General features: G+C 43.6%; 1 protein-coding gene across 4 annotated transcripts in view; it reads left to right on the top strand.

The window, feature by feature from the left end:
• Positions 1-12,892, top strand: part of palm1a (paralemmin 1a) — a 237,668-nt gene that overhangs the window by 43,774 nt on the left and 181,002 nt on the right. Inside the window, exon 1 of one of the 4 annotated variants that reach the window (XM_048559925.2) lies at positions 5,115-5,208. The exons of the other annotated variants lie outside the window; for them this stretch is intronic. The gene's annotated coding sequence lies outside the window, so the exon portion shown is untranslated. Of the gene's footprint in view, positions 1-5,114; positions 5,209-12,892 lie in introns of those variants that run through there. 4 annotated transcript variants of the gene reach the window in all.

Below are 12,892 nucleotides of genomic sequence, written 5' to 3' on the forward strand. Positions count from 1 at the left end.
TTTTAATGAGGAACGCCGGCCAAAGGCTCAAAGTTCAAATCCCACTCTAGCTGAATTTAGCTGAAGACATGATGAGGTGGACCAAGCCACTGAGGCTCAGTAACACTAGGTTTAGCTTTTAAAAGCTCCCTGGAAGAGAAAAGCTGAGGGAAGTGAGGAGTTCGACTGTTTCATCACAATATTGTTGCACTGAGTGAAGTAAACAATGACCAATTTAGCTAACACAGACTTTGCCCACTGACAGTGACTTCATGTGGTTAGCAATTGGAAAAATAATGTGAAGAAATACAAACTTACTCTGAAATCCGTGGAGTACAGCATTGTCACTGTTGTAACATCAGAAATTGTAGCAGTCAATTTACACACAGCAAGATTCCACGAAAAGTTAACTAAACCAATACTCAGATAATCTATGGTCCAAGTAACATCAACAACATGGCTGGCACCATTTTAATAAGGGGTGGCCAAAGCACTTGTCTGTTTCAGGCACCTGTTTCTATCAAATAGGACTCAGGTTGCCATGTTAGGTCGAGCTTTTATAATGCTCGTTCTGACTCGCTCCAGAGGCAAAGACCCAACAAAGGGAAGAAATCACCTACTGTTGTAGGCCCCAAAGGAACAGGGGAACAACCCAGATACCGCAAAAATAATTTCACCAAAATCAACCTTCATGACTAATAACATATCTGCCCCATCTAAATGTAATACTATTGACATATGTGTGTTCTGCTTAAGATTTCTTGTTGGCTTATTAAGTACAATATAGAGTTGAGAGTAAAGCCCAGATCTGTGCCTCAAGTGCAGAGTGCTATGTTATCTTGTGAGAACATCCTGATACTTGACTCACACGCATGATCATTTCTTAAAAGGGCTTCAGTTCCAAAGATGATTTTATGCAGTGACAGGAAGCAGAGAGAAGGATACACATGGCATCTTCAACCTGTGCTAGTGACGTGACACAATGATCAGTGCTATAGAGTCTGAGCTATTTACAATCTATATTCCTGACCTAGACTAAGAAACAGTGAGTTAATTTATGAAGAAGGCTCTAGGCCCGAATCATCACCTTTACTGCTCCTCTGACGCTGCTTGGCCTGCTGTGTTCATCCAGCTCTACAGCTTGTTATCCCAGTGAGTAAAGAATCCAAGTTTGCTGATGATAAAGAATGAGATAGGGATGTAAGCTGTGAGACAGACACAAAGAGACTGCAAAGCAATAGAGACTGGTTAAGTGAGCTGCATCAGGGTGACAGTAGGAGTATTGCTTGGCAAAGTATGAGCTAATTCACTTTGGTTGGCTTCATAAAAGGACCACGATAGATTAGAACAATGTCTCAGCAAACCATTAGAAAAGTATGCTATCTGTTGCTCTTTATTTTTAGGGGTTCTGATTACAAGACCAAGAAAGCGTTGCTTGTAATTTTCTGCACTTTGGTGAGAACACACCAGGAATTTCAGTCTGCATGTTTGAGGAAGGATACAGGGTGGGAGAGTGGGGCAGCATGGTGGCTCAGTGGGTAGCAGTGCTTCCTTACAGCACCAGGGACCCAGGTTCAATTCCACCCTCAGGTGACTGTGTGGAATTTGTGCATTCTATCCATATCTACGTGGATTTACACTAGGTGCTCTAGTTCCCTCTCTCAATCCAAACATGTGCAGGTTGGGTGGATTGGCCATGGGAAATTGCCTGTCGTATCCAGGCATGTGCAGACCAAGTGGATTGGTCATAGAAAATACAGGGCCACAGGGGTGGGATAGGGTGGGTCTGGATAGGATTTCCTTTAGAGGTCACTGTGGACTTGATGCGCTGAATGGCCTGCTTCTGCACTGGAGGGATTTTATGCTATCTTATTTACCGGAAGAGGGTACTGCAAAGGTTCTCTTGATTGATTCATAAGTTGGCCTATGATGAGTGATTGGGAAAATTGCGTCTGTCATCTTGAGAGTTTAGAAGAATGGGAGGTGAGCTTTTTGAGACACAAATGATCCTGACAGAGTAGATGTTGTGAGCTATTTTCCCTTTAGCTGGGGAATTGAAAATACAGAGGCAAGATCTCAAGATGAGGTGTGGATCATTTAGGACTGAGATGGGGAAAAATATCTTCGCTCAAAAGTTTATACATCTTTGGAATTGACTACCCCAGAGTTCTGGATGCTGCATTATCGAATAGCATCAAGGCAAGGTCGGGCAATTTGGTCTCTTAGGGAATTGAGAGATATGGAGGAGCTAAGGGGCAGGCTGACTTTAAACAAAAGATCAGTCATTATTGTACTGAATGGCAGAGAAGGCTCGATGGGTGAATAGTCTATTCCTGCTCCTGGAGCTTTAAGGTGGAAAAGTCCCCAGGACCCGATGGCATCTATCCCAGGTTATTGAGAGAGGCAAGAGAGAACATTTCAGGGGCCTTGACAAAGATCTTTGTACCTTTGTGAGCCACTGCAGAGGTCTTGGAGGACTGGCGAGTAGCTAATGCTGTTCAGCTGTTCAAGAAGGGATATAGGGATAATCCAGGAAACTATAGACCAGTGAGTCTCACATTGGTGGTTGGGAAGCTATTGTGGAGAATTCTTAGGGATAGGATTTATGCACATTTGGAAAAGCATGGCCTAATTAGAGACAGCCAGTATGGCTTTGTGTGGGGCAGGTCATGTCTCATGAACTTGGCTGAATTTATCGAGGGGGCAATGAAGATGATCAATGAGGATAAAGCAGTGGATTTTGTTTACGTGGATTATAGTAGACCTTTCACCGAGGTCCCTCATGGTAGTCTCATCCAGAAGATTAAGATGCATGGGATCTACAGTGACTTGGCTGTGTAGATTCAAAATTGGCTTGTCCATAGAAGACAGAGAGAAATGATGGAAGGCTGTTTTTCAGGCTGGAGGCCTATGACTAGTGGTGTTCCACAGGGATTCATACTGGGACCTGCTGTTTGCAATATATCTAAATGACTTGGACGAAAATGTAGATGAGTAGGTTAGTATGTTTGCATAGGATACCAAGATCAGTGAAGTTGTAGATTGAGTAGGAGGTTATCAATGGACTCAGTGGGATATAGATCAGTTGCAGATTTGGGTGGAGAAATGGCAGACGGAGTTTAATCTGGGTAAGTGTGAGGGGCTGCATTTTGGGAGATCAATTGTTAATGAAAAGTATGCAGTTAATGGCAAAACCCTGAGCAGCATTGATGTGCAGAGATATCCTGGAATTCAAATCCTTAGCTCCTTGCAATTGGCCATGGAAGTAGATAGGGTGGTAAAGAAGCCATATGGCATGCTTGCCTTTATTGGTTGGGGAATTAAGTACAAGAGTCATGATGTCATGTTGTCAGTTTATAAGACTTTGGTTAGACAACACTTAGAGTATTGTGTTCAATTCTGGTTGCCACATTACAGGAAGGACATGGAAGTTTTGGAGAGGGTGCAGAACAGGTTTGCCAGGATGCTGCCTCGATATGAGGGTATGAGATATAAGAGGGGGCTAGAAAAACTCGGGCTACGATAGGTTTAGGGTTAGGGTTAGGGTGTTCTCTAGAGCAGCGGAGGCTGAAGGGAGACCTGACAGAAGTCTATAACATTATGAGATGCATAGATAGGGTTGATGGTCAAAATCTTTTGCCCAGAATTGAAATGTCTAAAATGAAGGGGCATGCATTTAAGGTGAGAGGCCAAAAGTTCAAACGAGATGTGAGACGCTAGTTTTTTTACACAGCGAGTGGCAGGAGTCTGGGACATCTTGCCAGGGGTATTGGTGGAGGCAGATATGACAGATGCATTTAAGGGACTTCTAGATAAGCGCATGAAGATGCGGGGACTGGAGGGATATGGGCTAAGGGCAGGCAGAAGTTTCATTTGATGTCATAGAACATAGAACATTACAGCGCAGTACAGGCCCTTCGGCCCTCGATGTTGTGCCGATCTGTCACACCGATCTCAAGCCCCATATAACCTACACTATCCCATGTACGTCCATATGCTTATCCATAGCTGTTACAGCTGAATAGTTGACAGCGGACAAGCTGTGAAAAATATATTTAAGGTTTGCAACAACAGTATAAGAGTATGAAGGTGAGATGGAGCTTACAAATGTTAGGTATTCATAGAGATTTTGAGATGATAATGTGGACCAAAGGGCCATTCCTGTGCTGTACATTTCTATGTTCTAGTCCATTTGTTGTTAATTCTTGATGACAGCTGGACATTATAGAGGCGTGGAGAGGTACAACACAGAAACAGACCCTTCAGTCCATCTCGTCCATGCTGACCACATATCCTATATTAATCAAGTCCCATTTATCAGCATTTGGCACATATCGTGCTAAACTCTTCCTATTCGTATATCCATCCAGATGCCTTTTAAATATTATAACTGTACCAGCCTCCAGCACTTCCTCTGGCAGGTCATTCCACTCACTCATCACCCTCTGCATGAAAAAGTTGCCCCTTAGTTTGCTTTCAAATCTTTCCCCTCTCACCTTAAACCTGTCCCCTGTAGCTTGGGACTCCCCCACCCTGGGGAAAAAGACAATGGCTACTCAACCTACCCACATTTGGTTTTACAAATCTCTATAAGGTCACACCTCAGCCTCTGACAGTCCAGGGAAAATAGCCCCAGTCTTTTAGCCTCTCCCTGTAGCTCAAACCTTTCAACCCTGGCAACAGCTTTCTGACCTCTCCTTGGTGGGGAAAAGGAGAATTAAAGCATTGAAACACCTAGAGCACTCCCTTGGGCCATTATGTACACCCCTGGGTCTACACCAAAGCAATATGAGAGGATGCCTAGAATCTGTGATGCCTTTCTTAAATTTGGGTGCTGTGCAGAAGGGGACATGGGGAAGGAAATTACCTCACCAATATGAACTGATGGTGTTTTGGCTCAACAGAGTGTGGACTTTTCATGCCCAACACAGACTTCAATTCCAGAATGGTTTCATTTCCTGCGGACCCCTGCTCAGTTCATCTACAGAGATCACTCAAAAGAAAAGGCAGCGCAGCTGCAAACTGGAGTTGTCATAAAAATAACAGACAAAACAATATTGAAGGAAAAGGAAGCCTCTACAGAGTTTAGTGCTGTGCTGGAAGTGTCAGCAGACACACAGTTGGCCACAGTGATGGGATTAGAGCTTGCAGAATAACGTTGCCATAGTTACTGCTTTTGGCTTTCAAATCTGTTTTCTCCACATTTTGAGTCCCGAACTTTGGAGTCAGGTCAGAATTAATGAAGCTAATATTGTGTGTGTGTGTGTGTGTGTGTGTGTGTGTGTGTGTGTGTGTGTGTGTGTGTGTGTGTGTGTGTGTGTGTGTGTGTGTACTTGTGTGTGCGTGTGTATTTTTGTGTGTGTGTTTTTGTATGTGTGCGCATCTGTGTGTGTGTTTGATTTTTTGTGGGAGTGCTTGTTTGTATGAGTGCAATTTTCTGTGTATGTGAGTGTGCTTTTGTGGTGCACACGTGTGTGCCTGTGCATGTGTGTGTGTCTATGTGTGTGTGCATGTGTGTGTGTGCTTATGTGTGCGTTTATGTGTGTGTGTGCGTGCGTGCATGTGTGCGTGTGCATGTGTGTGTGTGTGTGTGTGTGTGTGTGTGTGTGTTTACTGCCAATCCACAATTATTTGGCAGTCTGGAAAGAGATTGGGAATCCTGTCTCATTCCCTGCATCGACTGGGAAAGTGTTGTTTGTGAATGGATTTGCCAAAACAAATATTCCTTTCCATTCCTGGTGCTTCCTAATTCATGGGATAGTTTGATTTTGTCAATTCTATTTCTAGATTTTGCTCTGGGGTGCTGTATACGTGCTGAAGCTATGAGATATTTCAATGTACATTTTGTTCCCAAGCCTCCTGCTCCAGAGATCTCAGCACTTAAACCGGAGAGCCACTCCCAGCTCAGCAACCAGACATTGCTAACACTGTCGGAGTTGTTTTTCTAAATGAAATCTTAACCTGTCTTATCAGATGGGAGAGAAGAAAGAGTCTGTTACCACTACTGCAGAGCAGAGGAGTTCTAGTGAGCCAGTCAGTATCGATCCCTTAGCTAACAAAAAAATTGTTTGATTGTTCCATATTGCTGCGTGCCAGAGCTTGCTGTATGCAAATTGGCTGCTGTGTTTCTGGCCAGAATGACTACATTTTGAAATACTTTGTTAATTGTAAAGAGTTTTGAGGCATCACAAGGTTGCTGTACAAATATGAGACTTTCTGACCTCCATCTAGTTCCTTTAAGATTAATTTGCCTCTGTGGAAGTTCTTGTTGCAGGACTTTACATAAAAATAAACTAGCCCTGATTTCTGTCAGAAATGATACAAGTATAGGTGTTAATATTTGGCTGGGAATCCCCTATTCCCTGGCTGAAGAGTGCCAAGAATCCTGGCTGTGTGCATTGCTGGCTGACAACCAAAAGACCATTAGACAGAACAGAAGAAGATCATTTGGCCCATTGAGTCTACTCCACCATTCACTGAGATCGTGGCTGATCTGATTATCCTCAACTCCATTTTTCTGCTTGTTCCCCATGACCCTTGATTCCCCTGATCAATTAAAAATCTATCAGTCTGAAGATATTTGTCATGATCTAATTTCTACAGACCTCTGTGGTAAAGAATTCCACATTTTCATGACCCTCTGAGAGAGGAAATTCCTCCTCATCTCTGTCTTCAATGTATAACCCCTTATTCTGAGGTTATTCTCTCTGGTTCTAGACTCTCCTACAAGGGGAAACAACCTCTCCACATCTACTCTTTCAAGTCCTCTAAGAATTTTGTTTATTTCAATAAGATTGCCTCTCATTCTTCAATATTTCAAAGAGTCCAGGACCAACCCACTCAACCTCTTCTCATAAGGCAATCCCTCCATACCCAGGACTGTTGCCAATGCTAGTACATCTTTCCCCAGTTGAAATGCCCAAAACAGTTCACAGTATTCCAACTGTGGACTGACTAGTGTGTTGCATTGTTATAGCAAAACATTTGCCTTCCCCGTTACCCACTGAACTTTGATATTAGCTTTTATGTTTCATGGATGAGGACTCATCTGTTCCATAGTATTTCATTGCCTTTCTCCATTTCTCCATTCACTCTGATAAATTTGTGGAGGAAGGAACTCAGGTTCAACGTACTGTGAGCAGGAATGATAAAGCAGTTTGGTACCTGTTTAAGCCGAGTGGGCCGACTCATTTGTTTCATATAAGCTCGCAGGCTGCCTTACCAGTATATTTAGCATTTGTATGCGAACATCGAGTTCATTTCGAGGTCACAGGCTTTTTCAGTGAATTTTTTATTCTGATCAAGTCCATAAACGTTAGCATAGCTTTCAGAAAAGGAAGGCTTTCTCACTGTAGTTTCCCCATGCCGTCATTCCCAGAGTGAGATGGTTTGCCAGCTACTAATTCGGCTCCCTCCAATACTCAGCTGAACTTAGCCAATGTGATATTCTCAGCTACATTGTAACAGTGACTGCACTCTATAAGAAGTACCTCATTGACCAGAAAGATTTTTGGGGCATCCTGCAATCTGCAGTATTGCTTTGGGGTGGATTTTGTCAGAGCAGAAACACCAGTGGAGTAGTAATTCAGGGGCTCAGGCTAACACGCTGGGGACACTGGCTCAAAACCCATCAGAGCAAGGATGGACTTTGATAAATAGGTCTGTGAAAGCTCTGTGTTGGTGACTATCACTTTTTTTTAAAAAAGCCTGGTTCACTAATGTCCTTCAGGGAGAGAAATTTGCCATCTTTACCTGATCTAGTGACTTCAGACTCATGGCACTGTTATCTTTTACAGCACTGTAAAAGACTCTTCTGCCCATCATATCTGTGCCAGTTTTTAACATATATCTGCTTTCATCTCATCTTCCAGCACTTGGCCCATAGCCTTGTTTGCTTTGGCATTTAAACTGCTCATCTAAATACTTCTTAAGTATGGGATTCTGCCTGTGCCATCCTTTCAGGGACTGAGTTCCTGGTACCTTCTCACTGCTGGGTGAAAAAGATTTCCCCAGATCACCTCTAAACCTCCTGCTCCTCACCTTAAAACTGGTTGATCGTAATTGCCCTCTGCAATGGTAAAAGGGGAATTAGAGAATGGCAGTAAATGCTACCTTGCTAGTAATGTCCACATCCCATGAAAGAATGAAAAACAAGAAACTAATTTACCATCTAGCACTTGACAATTTAATTAATTCTAAATCGATGAGGCCTCATTCCCAATTCTGGAGTTAAGTACTGTTGCGAGCAGAGGCACCTCCACACTTCACTGTACTCCACACTGCTGGGCCTACCTTACTGAGTTCCTGCGCTCCTTCTGAGTCCATTTGCATCACTTTCTGCCTGCGTTTCCTCCCTTGCTTCCTTTGAACGAGACATGAAGCCAATCAGAACTACGTGAAGGTGACAGAAAGCAGGCCCTGCCCCTGATGTGCTGGAATTAAGCAGCTACAGTGTGTGCAAAATCTCCCCAGCCCAACCCAATATCTGTTGGCAGGAAAGTGGGAGAGAGAGATATGCCTTCTCAACCTGATTAATGGTGTTCATCAGGCAGCGTCCTTGAAACAGGCCAAAAATAATCTGATTCTGCCACCTCCAGCCTGGTTCCATCCAACAGAGCAACACTGTGCTGACGGGACCACTCCATGGGCAACACTACCTTTCACTTCATACCTCCTCACTATGTACCCCACTTCAGTCTATTCCCCTCAACACAGCACCTCCTCACTTTATAACCCTTCACTTTAAAACCCTTCTCTTTAAACCCTGTCACTATATACTCCCCTCACTTTGTACCCTCCTCACTCTTACATACCCTTCTCATTTTATTCCTCACTTATTTTATACCCATCACGCTTTACATCCTCTCTCACTATGCCCCCCTCACTTTATAAGCCCCTTTTCTCAACAGCCCCTCTCACTGGGAATCCTATACTCCCCTCACCCTATACTCCCCTCGCCCTATACTCCCCTGGCCCCATCACAATTGCCCAGTCACCTCCCATCCTGCCTCACTGTGCTCTAAATGCTCCAATCCCTCCATGATCCTGCTTCTCATCTCCTCCAGCTCTTTGCTTTCTTTTCTGGCCAGCTGGATTCAGTGAGGGATCAGAGGTGAAGACAGCAGGTTATGTCTGAGCAACCCTTTTGGAGCGATATGAACAATCTGTCCTGCAAATGTGTATTCATTCCCAGGGCTGTGTGAAATGTATTTGCCAAATATAATGCAGTGGCTGCAGAGTGAGATTGTCCTTCATCAGCTTTCAGGTTAAAATCTCAGAAATTATGTGTGACTAAGACACTAGGAAGGCAATAGCCTAGTGGTATTATCATTGGACTGTTAATCTAGAGACCCAGATAAAGTTCTGGCGACCTGCGTTCTAATCCTGCCACAGCAGATGGTGGAATTTGAATTCAGTAAATTATCTGGAATTAAGAATCTAATGATAACTATGAACCAGATGTCAGGATAAAAACCCTCTGGGTTCACTAATTTCCTTTAGGGAAGGAAACTGCCATCCTTACTTGGTCTGGCCTACATGTGACTCCAGACCCACAGCAATGTGGTTGACTGTCAACTGCCCTCAGGATATTTAGGGATGGGCAATAAATGCTCCCTGGTTGGTGAAACTCTCATCCCATGAATGCATAAGAAAAGAAAACTAAACCAATCCTGGTACAGGGTAGGAATTACCAGGCAAAGTGATTGGATCACCTTGTGGCCCTCCAGATCCTTGTCTGCCCGCATTGCTGTCCGATATAGCAGTAACTCCACTCTTTACTTAACTCTGCAAGCAAACGCAGTGGTTACAAAATAAAACAGGAAGGGCTGGAGAAGATCAGCAGCTTTGCACCGTCAAACAGACATCAACAGAGCTGTTCTTCAGACCCACCAGAGATAAGCGTCAGGAAACTTCAGTGCAGCCAATTGGAAATGAACGAGAGGCCTGATTTAAGGGGCACAGATAACTCGGCGAGTTGCAAAGTTGGAGGACGACATGGATATGCAGAGGTAGTAGAACTTCGGGGCGGTATTGTTGCTCAGTGGTTAGCAACTACTATCATGCAGCACCAGGGACCTGGGTTCGAGCCCACCCTTAGGTGACTGTCAGTGTGTGAAATATGCGCATTCTCCCTGTTTCTGCCTGAGTTTCTTCCCACAGTTCAAAGATGTGCAGGTTAGGTGTATTGGCCATGCTAAATTACCCATAGTGTGCAGGGGCGTGCAGGCTAGTAGATTAGCCATGGAAAATACAGGGATAGGGTGGGATGGTGGGTCTATGATGTTTTGAAATGTATTCACAATAAAAATAATTAGCACAGTGGTAAATTGTGAGCAGGATGGCCTTAGCTTACAGGATGATATAGATGACTGTTGCAATATGGCCATTATCACCCATTAATGTCCTAGAAACAGCAAAGAGACAAATTACCAGCTCACCTTGATTGAGGGATAAACTTGAGCCAGATGTGATGTGAGTTTGCTCCAGCAGGATGTAGCAATGCTTATGTTGTCTTCCATAATGTGTGAAACAGAGAGTAGATTCAGTGACAATGAAGAAAACAGAGCAATTTATTACAGCTCACTATTAGACATAAACATTACATTCCTGGGAATCCTGCAGTAAACAACTCACATCCTAATTCCCAAAGTCTGTCCATCATCTACAAGGCACAATTCAGGAGTGTGAATGAATATTTCCCACTTGCCTGGATGAGTGCAGCTCCAACAATACTTGACAATCTTAATACCATACAGGACAAAGCAGCCCGCTTGATTCACAACATATCCACAAGCATCTTCGCAGCTGTACAGGATATTGCTTAGGCCTCGTTTGGAATACTCTGTTCAATTCTAGTTTCCTTGCTATAGGAAAGTTGTTGTTAAACTTGAAAGGGTTCAGAAAAGATTTAAAGGATGTTGCTGTGGTTGGAGGGTTTGAGCTACAGGGAGAGGCTGAATAGGCTGGGGCTATTTTCTCTGCAGCGTTGGAGGCAGAGGTGTGACCTTATAGAGGTTTATAAAATCATGAGGTGCATGAATATAGTGAATGGCCCAGGCCTTTTCCCAGTCAAATACTAGACGGCATAGGTTTAAAGTGAGAGGGGAAATATTTAAAAGGGACCAAAGGAACAAATTTTTTACGCAGAGGGTGGTGCGTGTATGGAATGAGCTGCCAGAGGAAGTGGTGGAGGCTGGTACAGTTACAACATTTAAAAGGCATCTGGATGGATACATGAATAGGATAGATTTAGAGGGATTTAGGCCATGGTGGCAAATGGGATTAGTTTAATTTAGGATACAAACTAGAGGATACAAGTTTAGTTTAGGATACGAGTTAGACCGAGGGGTCTGTTTCCATGCTGTCCAATTCTGTGATTCTATCACTCTCTCCATCAATGCCACTCAGTAGCAGCAGTGTGTACTAGCTACAAGACACACTGCAGAAATTCACCAAAGATCCTCCGACAGTATGTTCCAAACCCATGACCACTTTCATCTAGAAGGGCAAGGGCAGCAGATACATGGGAACACCACCACCTTCAAATGCCACTTCAAGCCACTCACCATCCTGACTTGAAAATGTATCGCCGTTCCTTCACTGTCACTGGGTCAAAATCCTGGAATTCCCTCCCTAAAGACATTGTGGGTCAACCTGTAGCAGGTGGAATGGCACCTTCTCAAGGGCGATTAGGGATGGGGCAAGAAATGCTGCCCAGCCACATCCCGTGAATGAATAATAAAATCGTTAGACACCAAAATGTCTGGGACAACATCAAGCTAATAGGTTACAATAGAGCAGCATGGTTTCAATTGTAAAGATTCACATGTTCAGGGGTAAGACGAAACCTGTAGTTACATGTTATTATACGGTGATGATGTACTGACTTTCTGGTCATTGGACATAAAAGAGAACTGCATGATTTTTCAAATAATTGGATCTTGTATATTCACTTGAACTAACAGATTGGACTTGGAACTAACACCGTACCAAAAGATGGCACCTCACACAACGCAGGATGCAATAGTCTGACGATACAACTAAATGTTGTTAGAATACAGTATGGGCTCAACTGTCTGAAGTGGGACTTAAACTGATGCTCTCCCATGGCTATAGAACATTATTCTGGGTCAAGATGAATACCAGAGATTGTGGTCTGTGTCGGTATCAACAACTTAGGGAGGAAGGAGAATATAGTGGTCAGAATTTAGGGACCTCAAACATAATAATCGCTGGATTACTCTCACAGCTTCATGCGAGTGAATACTGATACAGAGGATAAAGCAGATGAATCAGTGGCTGGAAGGGTAGTGTAGGAAGGAGGCCTTTAGATTCCTGGGACACTGGAACAGGCTCTGGGGAAGATGGTACATTGTAAAACCAGATGGGTTGCACCTGAGCAAAGCTGAACTGAGTTCCTTCCGGGGCCTTTTGTTAGCACTGTTCAGAGGTCATTGAATTAACTTGGCAGGGTTGTGGGAACCAAGAGAAGACTGTAGAGGATAATACCAGGGTTCACAAAATACTTAGAGATACAGCTGTCATGGGCATAGAGAGAGCAGCAAGTTAATCCGTAAAGTCAGATTAAGGGAGAAGGAAATGAAGACTAAATCAGAGTTCATGTGAATGTATGTTAATGTGCGGTATATAGTAAATAAGCTTGAGGAGTCGCAGGCAGAGATTCCTATGTGGAAAAAGGTTGTTGCGGCAATAACAGAAACCTGTCTCAAGGATTGGCAGCACTGGATGTTAAATATTCCTGGGTGCAATGTGTTCAGAATAGCTAGAACAGGAAGATAAAAGGAGAGGTGGCAGTTCTAGTTGAGGAGGGCCACTGCAATTCTGGAGAAAGAGGACGTCCAAGTGGTTTTAAGGACAGGATCTATTTGGCAAAGAAGTAAAAAGAGTGCAA

Source organism: Stegostoma tigrinum, chromosome 30, assembly GCF_030684315.1.
Source record: "Stegostoma tigrinum isolate sSteTig4 chromosome 30, sSteTig4.hap1, whole genome shotgun sequence".
NCBI classification, from domain to species: Eukaryota; Metazoa; Chordata; class Chondrichthyes; order Orectolobiformes; family Stegostomatidae; genus Stegostoma; species Stegostoma tigrinum.